Below are 19225 nucleotides of genomic sequence, written 5' to 3'. Positions count from 1 at the left end.
TCTGCTAGAAAGAAAAAAGGAACTTTAAAATCCAAAAAATGGTGCTCAGCTGCCGGGCCCTCACAAGCAAAATAATTGAGTATATGCAGGCTGGACAGCTTAAAATTGGGTTTTGGAGGCTTGTGTAAGAGAAACAGTTATGTGTGACCACAACAATGAGGCATTACCTAGTGAGACATGCCGCAGTACTCACAATAATGGCAGTAATGAGGTAATTTCAAGGCATAATATAGGACAATGTAATTTCAAAAGAGCCCAAAGTCAGTATCTTTTATCTCTATTTTGTTTAGCCTTCCGTCCTCCATGAGTCCCAGCCAGTTCCAGGTGTGCAATCCATAGCAGTAGCAAGAAATCTAAATGTAGCCCTTTTTCTGAACCCTCCCAAAGGAACTACTGGTCGCTGTACAACACCTGTAGCTCCAGGAGATCTGAGCCTCCGCTAGCTGGGAGCCTGGTGTAACACTTACACATTTACTTAGCGCAGCGCCTCCACTTACCCAGGATCCCCGTGATGTGAGATTCCCCTGGGCAAGAAACATACACTACCGACACACTTTATTGCTCATCGGCCAGATCCGCAAGCCAGGAGATTTCCCGGCTTGCTAGTGGCCGCCCCTCGGCGTGCCGCGCGTCACCGACGCGCGGTCACGCGTCATCGGGAGCCTGCGCCCCCTGCACGCGCGTCCAGGGCTCCCCGAGGGAGCCCTGGTGTCCCGCGATGTGGGGGACAGCGGCAGGGGGTTCCGGGGGACCCGGCGGACCCGGCAGCGGGAGGGAGAGCGCCCCGATCGGAGGGCGCTCTTCCGCTGCTTCGGCGCGCGCCCGTCACCCTCCTGCGCGCGCCAGGCTACTGCTGCGGCCGAGAACGGGCAAATGCTCGAATAAACTCGGCCGCAGCAGTACAACACTCTATGATTGTAACTGGGTTTTACTAATGAGAATGCAACGTAGCAATAACACATACATATACTTATACTCTAACGGTATAACTTTAGCGGCTGCCCCCTCTTCAGGGCAACGTGTCTGTCCCCTCACCGCGTGCCCCACACACCGTGTCCATATATAATATATTGGTATAGGCTCAGTTCTTTAGCCACTCGCTCAGTGTCCCTAAAGAGTTACGCCTAAGGCGGGATCAGCGCCTGTTGACCGGTGTTGGTGCACTTGATGTAATAATACCTTCCGGTCACGGCGGTGACCGGCAACAACTTCACAAAGGGTCAGACGCCTCCAACACGTAGCCTCCAGATATCACGGTATCCAGCCGTCTGGTCCCAGATGACTGCAACCGCCGCAACTCTGTGCTTTGTCCCTAACTGGTACTCAGTAAGGGGTAATGCTCGATCTCACTATAGGCCGTCCCTGCAGCACAGCAACCTATGGTGACTTTAGGGAATACTCCTAGGGCCTGCAGGGTAGCCTATCCTATGCAGGTGGGTCACTGACCCCCTGCACCCACACTACCTATCCCGTGCCCACCAGGTTCCCCTCTGGCTAACTCAGCCTAACGCCTGCAGCAAACACCTTGCATACACACAGGCAACCTGCAGCAACCCACTGCACACGCACAGTCAACCTGCAGCAACACACAGCACACGCTGCATACACTGTGCCTACTTGTCAGCTCTCACAGCACTACCAGCCGTGATTCACTGACAAGCCTGCACCCTCACACACCTAAGGGCAGCGTCCCTAACCTGGGGGCTGTCCCTCAGTACTACCCACTACCCTGTTGGGGATTGGGGCCTGCCTGGGACTTGGGGATCCTTACCTGGTGCAGGAGCCACTTGCTCCCTGCACCCTTCCGTCCCTTTCCTGCTCCCAGCTTCAACTGCTCGCGTGGGTTCAGCGCGCAAAATGTATCCTTTCTCCTGCAGGGAGATCCTCAGCCCTATTGGCTCCCTGGCATCACGTGGGGCGCGCAGCGGCTCCCTGCCTAGAGCCTTCCCTGGTAGGCTAGGGTTTCGCGGGCTTTCTCGGCATTGTCTTGCGCATGCGCGATCTGTCTGGGGCCTTCCCTGCGCCTGCTTGTCCCTGCGCATGCGCGAATTATCGCGCAATGGCGGCGCCCTGTTCCCCGAGCCGCCGGGACCTCGGCAACGCGATTGCGGCCCTAACAACGGGCTGCTCGCGTCCCCGGCAACCGGCCGCATCAGGGAACAGCGCATGGCTCCCTGCACTAGCCCTCACCCTCGCGAAGTGCCGGCGGGTCCGTCGCTGCCTCCGGCGGCACCCGCGACCACTCGGCACTCGTGGAAGGGGGTTCAAGGAGTGCAAATCAAGACCGGGGCTACACAAAGATGAAGGTAAATAAATGGTGAACTAAGAAATGCAAAACATCACCAGGTGGCACCAATGAAAAAAAGTTTATTGAAGTCTCCTGTAGCGCGAAACGCGTAGGTGGTGCGACTTTATTTGTCCTCTTAGTCGATGAGGCTTCAATAAAACATTTTTTATTGGGGTCACCTTGTGATGCTTTGCTTTTGTTAGTGCTCTGTTTTTTTACCTTCATCTTTTGAAAGAAAAAATGGCACGACAGCAATATACAGAACTGTATGTTTAACACAAAAAGCTATATACCATGGTCTACTTTACCTCCTGATTGGAATAATGCCACAATAGTCCGTCTTCTCCCGGTCGGGGGATCCTTGAGTAAACAAAAGAAGAAAAAAAACAGACAAACACAACCGGTATCAGTATAAAGGTAATTTAAAACAAATTAAAAGCAGATAAAGCTCACTGACATGTGAGATCATGAGAATGAAACTCTGAAGGGCGCAGGTGCAAAGACATCAAATGGAAAGTCCTTAGCTGGTTGTAGAGGATGAACTCGACCAACTCTTCCGGTATTGGGGCCATGTGATCAGTCCCACAGTCAGTGCAGTTTCACGAGCCTCATCCAGCTTCAATACATCCAAACGTGTGCCACTCTCATTCTTGTTCGAAGCACACTTCTGCATTCGGCGACCACCGTTGGAGATGGCAGCCCCGTGCTCTGCTGTCACTGTCACCATTAGCCCTATATACAGCAATGTATGTTTTATTTTGTTTCTAAACTGTCAGGTACTTTTTATGGAAAATGCAGAGAAACATATACATTTCAGCTTACAGGTCTAGCACCCCTAACCCCACACCTAAGGGAGATCTGCAACCTCCCCCAACATTTATTTATTTTGACACACATTCCTTTCTTCTGTGTGCAGTCTGGAATTTGACAGTGCCTTGTACAGGCATTTTTTAAATTGTGCCTATTCGTGCCATAACACTTAATGTACATGTAACTGTTATGGTAAAAATGGGCAATTGGAGATACTGTAATAATAGTCCATGGCAACATCATTGTCTATATGAAAATCAACATCTTTTTCTTGTATATATTTTTTTTGTGGTACTGTAGGTCATTTGGCTGCTCTTGCAGAAGATGGACAAAGTTTTGAAGCTTGAATGCGACCACCTATGGTCTGTAATCCCCATGTAAATGGAGTAGGCTGTGGATTGGGTTGGGGTGTGCCATGTGGTGTGGTTTTGATCGTGCAAGAAGTAGAAGATGTGGTTTCACTGGTTGGTTGCAGAACAGTTACCTGTATACCTTTCCACATTATGCTACAGTGTTGCTGTGGTTCTGTCTTGCACAGTTGTTTGCTGTTTTTGTGCTGCTTTAGAAGGGAGCTTGTAAATAATAAATACATAATTTTTTTATTGCTTTCTGGTCTTTGCTCATGGAGAACTTGTGGTATTTTCTTTGGCCTGTGATTTGATGTTTCACCAATTTGCTGACTCTTCGGGGACTTCTCTGGGTTATCTTGGGCTACCCAGTCAAGTTCAATGAGGTTTGATGTAAAAAAAAAAAAAATATCACTGTGTGCCTCTTCAGGCTTAGCCAAACATTATTGGGTTTCAGAGCAGCACTGGCACTGTGCCTGGTGCAAATGTCCCTGGATGGGGATGTAGGAAAATGGCATTACAGTATAAGTAAGAATTGTTCACTTCACTGCTAAGAGATCATTGTAAAAGGCAGGGTTGCAGACCTGTCAGAGACATGTGAATATGCTCACAAGTGATATTTTTATTGACTGCTCACTTCTAATAAAGATGTTTTAACAGCAGGTCATGAATAATACATGTCTAATGTAATGGTATGGATGCATAACATTATCCATATAATGTTAACATGTTTTGAATGAATAAAGCCTCCAATAAAGTACATATGTTTAGAGGGTTATTATTTAAAGAGCAAACCTGTAAATGTGTGCACTATTGCACAGTAACTACCATTAAAAGCACATGTAACCTACATTAGGGTTGCAGGTGTCCCATATGTAAAGGATTATTTCATTGACCTGTCCCATTGTCCCGGAAAGGTCTGTTGGGATGCATAATTGTCCCGTATTTTAGTACCTTGACTGGAAATGTCTGAGCTTAAAATTACTGTAAAGAAATCAGTCATAAAATAGTAATAGATTTCTACTTGAGTATAATAGTTACCTCTTCCAATAGATGTCGCCTTCTGAATAATTTAAATAATATTGGCATTCCTTTTTATCCCACCTCTAGTTGTTAGTTCAGTACTCGTCTTTCTCTGCCCGGCCAAGAGCAGAGATGATAAAAATACAAAGAATACAGCAGTCAAGTAGGAGATACCATCAGCTCGAAGAATTTGCACATCATTCATCACTCATTGTAACGTCACACTTTCATATTGGATTTTGCTGTCCCCTATTATAAAAACTTAAATATGGCATCCCTAACCTACATACATTAATATCCTTTTGCAAAAACAATTGCAGGGTATGGCCCCCTAAATCCAGTAGAAACTCCCAGGGAATTCATTGTAAGTCCAGGCTTTGGTTGGAACCCGCCCTTACCTTGCTGCTGTGGACATTTTGATTACTGGCAGCCTGCTATATTGGCTGCACCGGTTCAAGGGCTGAAATAGCAGCCAGTGACTTCCAGCCCCTGCCCGAGCATTGTATATGTTTCCCTGTGTTCCTGGCTATCCTGGGCTCTAGTTCCTGAGCCTTCCTACAGTAGTTCCTGAGCCTTCCGTGTGGCTTGTCAGTTCCTGTGGCTTCCCTTTTCCAGATGCCAACCTGTTGCTGTGCCTTGTCTATCCCTGTGGCTTCCCTGTTCATTTGGAATTCCTGTTGCTGACCCCGGATCGTGACCCCGACCTCGCTGCCTTCCGCGGGCCCTGACCTTTTGCTTGTCACCTAGATTGTGCACACTGCCACCTGCCCTGAGTCTTTGCCTGCTTACCAACCATGTATACTCTAACACGACTCTATCCCTGGGCTCTGGCCTGTTAATTGACATCCTTCTCTGACTCCACAAGGCTAATGTTTAGGTTCCCTTCCATGCCCTGTTTGGTAACTGAATTCAGGATTCCCAAGAGCTGCTCTTCTTTTGACATCAAATCAATAGCTTTTAGTGGGCCACTTCTACTACCAACTTTATGTCTCCTGGACTCTGCAGCTTTCCCTTTTACTTATTTACTTACACAACTTACTGGTACAATATTCCTAGATTTTGCAAAGGCTTTTGATACTGTTGATCATGTTATCTTGCTTAAAAAAACTCCACTGCTCTGGAATAGGAACGCATGCTTTAAACTGGTTACATTCCTACCTATCACGTAGATCTCAACATATGTCTATCTCAGGCCCTAACTCAACCCCTTGGATATCTCCAGCTGTGTCCCGCAAGAGCCCCTACGCTTCTCAGTGTTCATCAATGATCATCCTAAAGCTTGTAAGGGAGCTTCAATACACATGTATGCAGATGAAACAATCATATGCACACAGCCTTAGCCTCTCCGACCTTGAACACATACTTCAATCTGACTTTTTGGAGACTTGAAAATTGGATTTCCAAAACAAACTGTTTTTAAACACTGACAAGACTGTAACAATGGTATTTGGGACCAAGGCTAAATTTTTAAAGCTTACAATGACTGATCTACAGATCAGAACCAATGCTAATATATTATAGAGTCAATTACATCACACCAACCCTGTAGTGTAGCTGCTAGAGAATTGGTACTAGTACATTATATGAAGGGTCATGGGTTTGATTCCTGCATTGTACAGTATGATAAAATAATTATTTTATTTTAATTACAATGTATAATTTATAAATTATTATTTTATTTATTTTATAATTTATAAATGATTATATAAAATAATAATTTATTTATACTATTCCATGCAGGAATCAAACCCATGCCCCTTCATACACTAATAGCAATTCTGTAGCTGCTACACCATTGTATTGGTGTGATGTCATTGACTCTATAAACAAACTTAATGTCTACTGCACAGTACTGCCTTTCAGAGAATTGCTACAGTACTTGTGTATGAAGGGGCATGGGTTCGATTCCTGCATAGTATGGTAAAATTATTAGTGTATGGGGGAGGTATGTATATGTGTATGTATGTGTGTCCATTAGCAATAAAGCATTGAATGTTATAATAATAACATTTTTAATAAAAAACATGGAGATGGGCTCCACACACGTGGATGGAGCCTGATGAAGCAGAGAGAGGAGAGAGCTGCAGAGAGGATAGAGCTGCAGATGCCGGGTACATCCTCACATGACGGCCATTGTTGCTATCCCGGTTATAAAGTGATCCCCGTTATAATGCGGTGTCATTATCTGGACCCAAACACTGTGTTATAATGGGGTTCAGCTGTATTATCTTTAACTGTGCATGCAATGTCTTGTATCTAATGTATACCCTGTCCACTTATGTATTTGTAACCATGTATTATTTGTCATAATAACTTTAAGCCCAGGACATACTTGAAAACTAGAGGTAACTCTCAATGTATTACTTCCTGGTAACTCATTTCTAAATAAATGATTAGCCACTTTACGAGTCAATGGGCAACCTAAAAAAAACAACTGCACCACAAAGACACACAATTTAAAAAATACCCAAGCACCTAAACACCAGAACAATAAAATAAATTAAACCTCTAAACAACACAACATTAAAAGAAATCAAATCTTTAAATAACACAACATTAAAAAAAAATCAAATGTCAAAACACCAGAAGAATAAAAGAAATCAAACACCTAAACACCAGAAGAATAAATGAAATATAAAGTCTAAACAACACATCAATAAAATAAATCAAACGCCTAAACAATCCAAACATTTAATCAAACCAAGGCCTACAAATACATAACAATGAACTCAAAACAATAAACAGAAATACAAAACATAACAATGAAATAAAAACAACCATTTGCCAAAAAATACATTGCCGGTCACTGTATTTGTCTATACCCTAAAGGGGCACAGATAAATAAACAGGGGCAAGCAAAAAAATAAAAATGTAAAAATACAATAAAAAAACTTGAAAAACAAAAATTACATACATTCTTACTTTAGATGTCTTCACCCTCCAAATCCTGCGGTAATTGGAAGCTCACCATCCACGATGCCATCCTCAGCGTTCCCCTGCATTCCTAGGCATCAGGTAAAAGCTGCTTTCTTCAATGTTCTTTCGTGAATCTTCTTTCTTCAATATTCTTTCTTTGTAATCCATTGTAATCCATATGGAGATGTTGTCTAGTCGGCTTCTTAAAATAAAATGTGACGTCACAGGCCTTGCAGTATATAAGGCCTGTGATGTCACATTTTATGGTTAAATGGTACAGCTCCAATCCGATTGGACGCTACACCATGTGACATGCTTTTCCAGGTAGAATAACTGACTGCGACCGCTACGTTCTAGTTTGAGAACTTGGACTTAGCGTCTGACTTAGCCTCAGCTAGGCAGAACTTCCTAGCTCCAAAACAAAGCTGGTTGCTCTGCTATTCGCAACAGAGCAACTTTGAAAAGCCCGCCTTTGCATCACCAGCTCAAGTCCTCTTCCCCCAGCCAACACATTGCCACCTGCTGTACAGGTTCCACCAGGTCTGGCTGTCCAAAGGTACAGGGGGTATCCCAACCGGTTGTCCATTGTTCTCCAGACCTGGCATATCGCCCTTCCCCGCTCACCAAATGTTTTTCTCTCCTCTGGACAAAGCCATCAAGAAGTTTGTCATAAGAAACATTGTTGTTCCCTCCTTTGAAATACGATGTACAGTATATGCAGACATCCCGGCACCTATGTGGATGTCCGGGCTGACTGTCAAGACATTAACACAGAATGTATTCCACATTAAAACACTGTTTTAATAAACTATCGCATTTGTGAAACCTTAGACCTGTGTGGGAAATGTGCCTGGGATACTTGGGCACGGAAACCAGGATTCTGGGGGACACTAGGGAGTACAGTAATTCACCAGTACAGTACACGCAAAACATGCCTGCATGTCGGTGAGAATTACGGGATACCCGGTACCTGTGTCCCCCGAACTCCTGCAAACAAGAGAAATACATTTCAAACCAAATATCCCACCTAAAATTCCCACTTCCAAATTTTCATGTTTATTGAGGACAGGGAACATGTAAAACCCAAAAAGGTCAGGTTTAATCTATATATTACATGGGACATCCACAATCATACGCGATTTGTGGGTAAAATGCCAGTACTACTGGTAACTCTGGTCAGCAACATTTCATACACTTTTTAACTCTAGTTGTCCCCGATATCAACCCTTAGCCTCCCGCTCCCAAAGTCTCCATCCTGCAGCTATTCCCTATGGCAGACCCTAACCACACATGGTATCCATAGCTCATAAGCCTGCAGGGGACAGTAAAATGGGAACAGAGGTACAGGGAAACATATCAGGGTGCATTACTAGACTGAAGAGCTGACACTCTCAGCCCTTGACATACTTTTTTTAGGGGCAGCCAGCCGGGCTTCACCTTTATTATGAAGGCCGGCTACACCTTACCATCACAGTGAGGTCATCTCCAAGGGAGGTTCGTAAAATCCTTAAACCATGTGGCTGCCATCACATGGTACTACAACCAATCGGATTGTCCCCAATCAGATTGGGTGAAGTACCATGTGACATGTTCCATTTTTTTAAAGGATGCAACATCATCTTTAAGGGTGATGTCACCTCCTTTTAAAAAAAGGCTGCCATCACATGGTAGAGGAACCAATGGGATTGTGAGATATACCACGTGGTAGACTCACAAACCTATTGGTTCCTGTACCTTGTGATGGCAGCTTTTTTTTTATAGGATGGGACATCACCCTTAAAGATGTTGTCACATCCTTTAAAAAAAATGTAACTGGGACCATCCTGATCTTATCCCCACCTCTTCTCCTAACCTCACACACTCCTCACACTGTCCCCACTCCCCTCGCAGTGCTATTGTTAGCACTCCTCTCACCACCTCCACTCCTCACACTGCCACCACTCCTCACACTGTACCACTCCTCACAATGACTCCACTCCTCTCACCGCCACCACTCCTCACACTGCCACCATTCCTCACACTGCCACCACTCCTCACTCTGCCACCACTCCTCACTCTGCCACCACTCCTCACTCTGCCAACACTCCTCACACTGCCACAACTCCTCACACTGCCACCACTCCTCACACCGCCACCACTCCTCACACCCCCACCACTCCTCACACCACCACCACTCCTCACAATGACTCCACTCCTCTCACCACCACCACTCCTCACAATGACTCCACTCCTCTCACTGCCACCACTCCTCACACCGCCACCACTCCTCACAATGACTCCACTCCTCTCACCACCACCACTCCTCACAATGACTCCACTCCTCTCACTGCCACCACTACTCACACTGCACCACTCCTCACAATGACTCCACTCCTCTCGCTGCCACCACTCCTCACACTGCCACCACTCCTCACACTGCCACCTCTCCTCACACTGCCACCACTCCTCTGACAACCACCACTCCTCTCACCGACACCCCTCCTCTCACCGCCTCCACTCTTCACACTGCCACCACTCCTCGCACTGCCACCACTCCTCACACTGCCACCACTCCTCACACTGCCACCACTCCTCACACTGCCACCACTCCTCACACTGCCACCACTCCTCACACTGCCACCACTCCTCTGACCTCCACCACTCCTCTCACCACCTCCACTGCTCACACTGCCACCACTCCTCACAATGACCCCACTCCTCACACCACTACCACTCCTCACACCGCCACTCCTCCTCTCACCGCCTCCACTCCTCACACTGCCACCACTCCTCACATCGCCACCCCTCCTCTCACCGCCTCCACTCCTCTCACTGCCACCACTCTCGGCACTCCTACCACTCTTTTCACTCGCTCCTCTCATGCCCTCTCCCAGTACTCCTCTAACCCACACTCCCACTCCCTCTCCTTCATCTCAATCACACCTCAAACACTAACAAACACACAAAGAAAACCACACACTCCAATAATAAACTCACACTGACAATAAGATAATAATATAAAGACAGCCTAGAAGTCCAACATATTACTCACTCAGAAAAGAGATATCAAATTTCACCCTACTGTATCTAAACTCTCTACAAATGCTTAAGTTCAGCCTGTCTTTCCCTATTCTGGGGGTCCCAACTTCCATCTTCAAGAACCCTAAACAGGTCAGGTTTAAAGGATATCCCAGCTTTAGCACAGGTGCTCAATCAGTTCCTGCTTCAGCACAGGTGCTCAATCAGTCCCTGCTTCAGCACAGGTGCTCAATCAGTCCCTGCGTCAGCACAGGTGCTCAATCAGTCCCCACTTCAGCACAGGTGGCTCCATCAGAGGCTCCAGTCTTTGCCACCTATGCTGAAGCTGGGCTATCCTGAAAACCTAACAGTTGATGGTTCTTGAGCACTGGAGTTGGGAACCACTGCTCTAAATCAACAGCACTGGCACACGCTGCCTAAAATGGCTGCTAAATACAGAGAGAGACACCAATTTAGTAGTTGAAGCGCATGATCTTGACACTCAAAGGCTGAGATGGGTGGATCCGTTTCTAAGATTTTCACAGATTTTCCCCCCCAAAAAAAGTTTGGCGGTGTAAACCCTGCACATGAATTTGCTCGTTTATATCAGAAATGGCGATTCAATACAACCCGCAGATGGATTTGGAGAATACAATCCGCGTATTCAGCAATTCGTTGGCGGATTCTTCAAAATCACCAATGGCTGACTGAATCCACATATTGGATTCTACAAATGCGTCCATGCGTTGAAATCCGTGGATTGCATTGGCAACAATAATAAAAAAAATCCACAAAACACGAAATCGCCCTTTTTGAGATTGACCCGCAGAAATCCGAGGACCAAAGGAACCAGCCGATCCGTAGCTGATCCAGATCCACCAGAACAATTTGCCCATCTCTACTCAAAGGATTAATTGTCTATATGCTTTACTATACAGCACTGAATGAATAGCATCACATATAGTATTGTAGTAATACTGATGATTATGATGATGATAATATTAGTAATGAAAATAATAATGTGAATTTCTTGTTACATTTAGTAACGTTACAGGCATCGTGATTTTATTTATAGTAGCCACTTTGTTATTGTTATCTGATTATTAAAAAGGGCAATGACTGGGGCAAATGTATTTCAATGGCAGCTCTTGGAAAATATGGGTTATCAAAAACTTGTTACCATTTTCAACTGGACTGGATAGGTCACTGTTCAATTTCCCTCACTTACTAGTATATCTTAATCAATTTTTATGAGGATCAGAGACAAGAAAATGAAAAATTGATTTACAAAGAAATTTGGAGATACCAAATTGCACTGTCAAACATTGATTATTTTCAATCGAATTGCACTTCTGTATTTGCCAGGGATAGCTTAGATGCTGAGAGGGAGAGAAATTGGGCATATTAGGAAGTGCGTGTCCACAGATGCTGCTTAATTTGGATTAGTGCGTGACTAAAAGCAAAGGCTTCACAAGTGCATAAAGGTTACAGCATCAATTTAAGCGGTCAATCCCTCCTAGAACCAAAGTTAACTAATTCCACTGATGTGTTTATGGGCGCTCATCTGGATATTTGATGCAAGTTTTCCCCAAATCTGACACCTATTTGTATGTAGCATCTCTGAGTACAGTATATCGGTGTTGCTTACCCATCACAGCCATCAGCACCTTCATGAGACAAGAACAGCAGCAGGGAGAGATACAGGAATGAACTGTGTGTGTTGCTGGGAATTAACCAATAACAGAGCAGCGAAATATAGACAACGACTCCCTGCTGCTGTAATAGGAGCATGTGACATGCTCAGACCAATGGCTGAGGGAGTGGAAGGAAAAGTTCACGGGAGCAGAAAAGAGTCAGTCAGTTGGCCTGCGGACTCCAAGGTGGGAGGAGGTGACTCAAGAGAGACACGACTTTTCCCAGAGAAGGAGGCAGCATGTAATCCTAACCGCAGGCATGAGGATTCCATCAAGGACCGCGCTTGACCGACCACCTTGTATTCTACCCCTGCTGGGAGGGACAGATTTACGAGCAGCACACAACCGCAGGTTGGCTGCTACCCATGGAACTGGACCGCCTCAAGCCCACAATGGGGAGAAGCGTTAGTAACCCGAAGCAAGGAAGCGAACTGCGCACGTACAATTGCATACGGGGCCCCAAGCATATAAACAGCTGTCCCCCTCTGTTTCCCATAACATAGGCCTGAAACCTTGCTCATCACATATTGGTTCTAGCCAGTAACTGGGGTCCCAGGGATATCATAGGGACACCACTGGGACATTTGCGCCAGCGCGGGGAAGAGAGATGTGTTGTTGTATAAATGGTGTGTTTGTAATCTGTGTTAAGGTTAGAGGGCAGTGGCCAATCACCCCCGTTATACCAGGGGTACGGCCTGGCTCTCCTTTTTCCTGTTTCCGATATAAAAGAAAGGTTAACCCCAGATGCCTGTGTCTGGCGAGTTGTCTGAATATATATATATATATATCATTTAGAGGCAATAAAAGAAGGGTTACAAGTACTTTTTGTTTATTTTATAAAGTTAGACTTTGAAGGTGTTTGATTTCCTCTTGCTGCTCCTTTTTATGTCTGCTGTCAATAGGTGATCAGCAAATACTTGGACAGCCAGAGTCCCCTCTCTCCTCTTCTCCTCTTAATTTAATTGGTCTCATATAAAGACAGGCTGGGAAAGGGTAAGTGCTTTCATTGTAAGCTCTCCGGGGCAGGGATTTCCTTTCCTATTGTCTGACTTTGTTGCATTTATTGTATTATAATTCCCTGTACTGTATTGTCTCTGTAAAGCTCTGTGGGCGTGATATACTGCTGCAAACAGCTTTATTGCTGCATTTGCCCGTCTTGTCCCGCGGCTTTTTTCGGGCTGGGGCCGAACTTGGCCGCGCGCCAGCCGCATCTTCCCCGCATCTTCCCCTCCGCCTGGCTGCGCTCCACAACGGCACAACGCGCACAACGCTGGATGATCGCATACCCCTCCTTACCTCGCCTTACCTACAGCCTCCTTCGGTGATGCCTGGCTTCTTCTGGGATGCCTGGTGTCTTCAAGGATGCCTGGCGCGCGTGACCGGCGCCCGGCTGACGCGCGGCACGTGGCGGGACAAAAAAAAAAAAACAGCCGCGTCTGCCCGCACATTGCGGTGGCGGCCGCATTAGAATAAAAGCGGCCGCTAGTGTAAGTAAAGATATACATACATACATACATACCTACAAAAGACTTGATTGACAAAGACTTCCCATTCAGATGCCCATAAGAAATATAACTGGCTATGTGAGAATGCACCTTTAAGTCTGAGAACCCGCTGCGGTTGGCGGCACGAGTGTAGCGTGCACGTCACTCACAAGCTCCTGAGTTCCTCCCGAGCTGGCCCCAGTCCCTCCTCGCTGCAAGGCTCGCTGTGCACTGTGACGCGTCAGCCAGCAGGGGATACATGAGGATCGGGATCCCGAGTGGCGACGCGTCATGTGGTGTGGCAGGAAGCCAATGAGGGGAGGAGATCGCCGGCAGGGGGGTGGATTCTGTTTGAGTGAACGTTGTATTAAGAGGGCTAAAAATATATCAGCCAGGTCCCCTTATTGGTACACACACACGGACACACACACACACACAAGTCATGGCCGCGCCCCCCCTCGTCATGGCCCACGTCCACCCGACCCATTTGGCAACGCCCCCCCACACCGGAAAAAGTTAACTGCAGACCGCAGATCGTGGTTCAGTGACTTGCACGTGCCGCCGGCAAGCAAGGCGGGCGGGTGTAGCGGGGCCTTAGCCTAAGAGACCGAGGTGTGAAGCAGTCAACTAGATCACAGATACAGCAGCTACATATCTGATCTAATTTAGTACCACTGTTTTGATAATGGTATAGGTCTAAGTTTACAAAAACCTCTATGCTGAACTACAGAACAACAATGAATTTCTGTAACTGCGACGCATTCCATTTCTTACCTTTATCTTTTTGCACACGCTGCATAGGAAAAGTAACCCTGCTTATGGATTGCTGGCTGGTCGGGCAGCGGAAAAGTTCCACCAGTTCCATTTAAAGAACATAAGATGCAAGAATGCATTTAATCAAACTAGGTACCAGTGTTTTATCAAAGCTGTGGAGCACACACACTGCTGAGAACAGAATATTTTGTTCAAATAATTAAGGTTGTAATTTTCCGTGCTTGTCAGATTTTTCCATTTCAGGAACATTATGCAAGTGAGTTCTCCTCAAATAAGAGAAATTTGGGGTAATGACTGAACTAATAAAAACAATAGATTCTCTTTTTGGTGCCAAAATGTCTTGCTAATTATCTCTGCCATGACATAGAAGCAAAATCAAAGCACAGTGCTTTTTTTTTTCTTAAGTGACCTATGGCAATTGTAAAACTTTGCATGTACGCCTTTTTCTGTAAAGGTGCCATCCAACATAAGGCTTGTGTGAATTAGTGGCAGTTATATTTTTTAATATGCTTAATGCTAATCCAGCCATTTATTTTTAAATAAAATAAATAAGGCTTATACATATTTTTGATGTTGTTTCCTGGAAATGTTTGTAAACATTGTAACCTAACTTTTACTGCCCTTAAATTTGCGTTAACTCTTGCGCATTCTCTTATCCCAATTTCCCCCTGCATGAAGGAGGGCATATGCATGTATCTAATTTAATAATGAATATGGTTATGCAAAGTTTCACTGGCTATCATCTTCCCCCATACTGCCTATCTGAACAAGCCTTACCACACGCAGCATTTATCCCCGGAGATTTGACTCCAACAGACAGTTCATGGTCCCAAGGTTCAACAAGGAATACGGCCGCTCCTCCTTCTCTTACCGCGCACCCCAAAACTGGAATAACCCACCATAGACTTTTAAAACTGCCTAGAGTTTAAAGCTGCAGTTCAGTCTTTTTTTTTTTTTTTTACATTTATTTTTTTACTTCAATAGTTTCATGTGTGCAATCTCTAATTACCTAAAGAACTGTATAGCTGCAGGTCAATTCGTTCTCCATGTATTGATAGGTCGAAATTTGGTGACATAATTAGTGAAGGGATCTGTTTATATTCTGCTTGTCTGTCAGTGGAAGCTCATGAATATTCATGAGCAATCCTGAACTGACATGTGCTAGAGGGAGGGCAGGGCTGACAAAGGGGTGTGCCAGGGTTTGTGACAGGACATGAAGGGGCAGTGCCTTAGCAAATGGCTGTTAAAATAGAATACAAGAAAATTGGTCTTAAAAGTTGTTGTTTTTTAAAACAGAAAATGCTAAACGTATTTTTTCTTACTACAGAACTGATTTATTAAAAAAAACACACATGCAGGATATTGACTGAACTGCAGCTTTAAATAATTTCAAGACTTCAGCTCTCACATTTTAATCTTGACTGTTACATAAGCCCAAAGGCGGACGTCTGAAAGGGTTCCTCAAGAGTTCATCCACTCTGCACAGAACCAGTGTGCTACAGGTTAACATCTGTATTTGCTTGCTGCTATGTGTTTCTTCAACCCCCAGAGGGCTGCAGTGTTTATGACTGGACAAAGGAATTTGAAAGCCCAGCTGAATTCATTCATAACCCCTTCAGCCTACATCTGCATAGTCCAAAAGGTGAACATCTGAAATGGTTCCCCAAGAGCTGCTCCCCTCTATACAGAAACACTGTGCTAAGGGTTCACATCTGGGATTGCTTGCTGCAATGTGTTTCATCAGCCCCACCCCCTGCAGTGTTTATGACTCTGGACAAATTAATTTCAAAGCCCAGCTGAATTAATTAAGAACCCCTTCAGTCTACATCTGCGTTGCACAAAAGTCAGACAGCCGAAGGGCCTCCAAAGGGTGTCAGCTGTTTTCTGCTCAGTTACTGGGTTGGGTAAAGTCTTCTAACACAATCCTATCTCTTCTAACAGAATTTTAACCTTGTCTGTAACTGTTAAATACTCCCATAATCATACGTATATTATCTCTAACTGTCTGTGAAATGTCTGTAAATTGTATGTATGTCTTTATTTATATAGCACCATTAATGTACATAGCGCTTCACAGCAGTAATACACGTGGCAATCATATAGATAAATAATACAAATAACAGATCATGAGAATAAGTGCTACAGACATAAAAGTAACACTTGGGAAAAGGAGTCCCTGTTCCGAAGAGCTTACAATCTAATTGGTAGTGTCTGTAACAAAAAATGGTGTTTTAGACGCCCCTATATAGTGTATATTATATAATAGTGATAAATTAACAATATAATCAACAATATAAATCACTAAGAGGTGTAAATTAGTGCACTAGTAATTTATAAGTGAAAGTAAAAGTGTAAGAAATAAAGTGAAAAAATCACAGCTCAACCCTATGCAGAAAGGTCTAGGTTTTCTTCTAAACAATATGTAGGCAGCTTTGGGGAGCGCAGGTTTCACCGTATGTGGAATAAAAAATAAACTACATAGTGTAATATGGTTCAGAAATGTTGTAGATTCTAGGGTATAGCAGTGGGAACTCACACTTTCTCAGATAAAAGACAGCATATCCCACATAAAAAGTGGCTCAGGATATCCAAATTTCTATGTCCTCGGTAGGTGGATTGTAGTGGTCTCAGTGTGGTGTATCCTCACTGGAACAGAAACAGCACTTTAGTGCAACACTGTAAATGCTTCAAAAGGTATATTAGACAGATATAATTACACTCACACGAGTAAGATATAGCAAAGGCACATAAGACAAAAGATGAGTGGCTATTCAGCAGCTCCGTTGCTCGTACTCGATGTTCCCAGTTTGCCAATCTCCCGGTGTGCGTCTCGTCACTTCCAGTGGCGGGTCATGTAACTTCCGGTGCGATCAGTCTTGACATCTTAGCAGGGAATGGACAGCAATCTAGCTTGGCAAGGAGGATGCTGATGCAGCCTACTCACATCAGACTCTACGTGATTTGCTTGGAACAGATTCTTGATCATTTTTTTAGACCGTTTGTAGAAACTCTCTCTTCCCATCTAAATTATACAATGGATCTTTTACTCAGACTGGAGCAGATTACAATGGACAGGGATACCGTGCTTGCTACCTGTGATGTTGAATCCTACTACGGTACTTTCTGACCACGGGCAACCTGGATCCAGATCTGGTTGAATTTTTGTTAGATTTACTTAAATTTATGAAAAAGTTCAGTCCGCGCTCTGGCTCTTTAAACCTGGAATGTTGATCCCTCTCTGTTCTTTTGCTGCTCTCGTGTTTTGAGGTGTCTCCCCCACCTCCAAATGTGGATTCCACCGGAAGACTCCGACGGCGATACCAATGTCAGCAAAAGAGAAAAAACACAAAAGCGCACCAAGATGAGAGATGTAATATGTATTACCACAAATAAAAAATAGTAATAACTTACATGTACAAATTCTTTAATAATCACCGATTCTAACGTTGATCAAAGCAGTAGGGCATCACACGGGAAGTGAGAGGGCAGTCTCAGTCCTGGGAGATCAGTCCCGCGCGCTGGGGCTGTCTCCGTTGTGTCTCCTATCATCCACGTGTGTTAGCATGGTGGGGAGTATAGCGCGTGTGCGCAGGAACCGGAGCCCTCTATAGGTGTCCTTATGATGCCTGTCCGTTTTTGTTCACGTAGGAACGATCGGGAACGGACATAAACGATACACTTGGATGTGTACTGGTAGTGGGTAATGAAACCGCCAGCCACAATGGTCGCGACGCGTTTCGTTTACCAAAGTAAACTTCTTCAGGCAATATCTGGGGCACCTGTTTAGGGATCCTTTATAGGTCTAATGTTGTACGTCATTAGTTAGAACTCAATGACTGCGTGGCCAATCAGGCTTGTGTGCTGGTAGGGGCGGACCAAATTGAAAAGACCTCCCTAATAGTGTATGTCCTCGATGTAAAATACACTAGATTGACACAATATATTAATAAATCAATCAATATATATATATATATATATATATATATATATATATATATATATATATATATATATATATATATATATATATATATATAGAGAGAGGTAAACCTTAGAGGGTAGCAAAAAACAGGTGTCCCATAAAATCAAGTGTAATAAAGCATACATAATATAAAAACAGCATAAATAACAAAGTGCATGTACATTCTATAAATAACAACATTAATGACATATAAGACATATTAATAACATTTAAAACATGAGAAATGGAAAGGGAAAAAAAGGGGGGGAGGGGAGGGGGAAGGGGGGGACTGAAAGGGGGAAAAAGGGAAAGGGAAGGAAGGGGGGGTGGGGGGAAGGGAGGGGAAAAATGGGGGGGGGGGGTTGGGGGACGTGGAATGCGGGAACCCGCGATAGGGGGGGGAAAAAGGGGGGATGAGACGAGAATAAAAGAAAAGCTGATAGAAAATCAATTAAAATGTCAAAGGGAAACAGAACCTTATGTTAGACCAATGATTGTTTCAAAGTACAGTATGCGTGTGTTCACCTCAAAAAGGGGGTTAGCTCCACATAGTCATTCAAACCCCCCGGGTGTTTAGTTTGGAGGGTAAAAATCCAGAACTGCTCCCTTTTTGCAATCTGTAGATCTATGTTACCAGCCCGTACATTAGTTGTTACATGTTCGATGCCCATATACTTAACCCCTATAGTACTACATTGATGAACATCCTTAAAATGCGACAACAAGTGTGTTAGTGGTTTGTTTGAGGCCAATAGTTTTGGGATATTGACAATATTTCTGAGGTGCTCCATCACTCTTATTTTGAGCTGACGTTTAGTACGGCCCACATACTGTAATCCACATCCACATTGCAAGATATAAATAACATATGTGGTTAGGCAATCGATGTAGTTCTTAATTTCATATCTAATATCTGTCACTTGTGTTTTTTC

Source organism: Ascaphus truei, chromosome 2, assembly GCF_040206685.1.
Source record: "Ascaphus truei isolate aAscTru1 chromosome 2, aAscTru1.hap1, whole genome shotgun sequence".
Classification (NCBI taxonomy): Eukaryota; Metazoa; Chordata; class Amphibia; order Anura; family Ascaphidae; genus Ascaphus; species Ascaphus truei.
Note: the sequence above shows the minus strand (reverse complement) of the source record.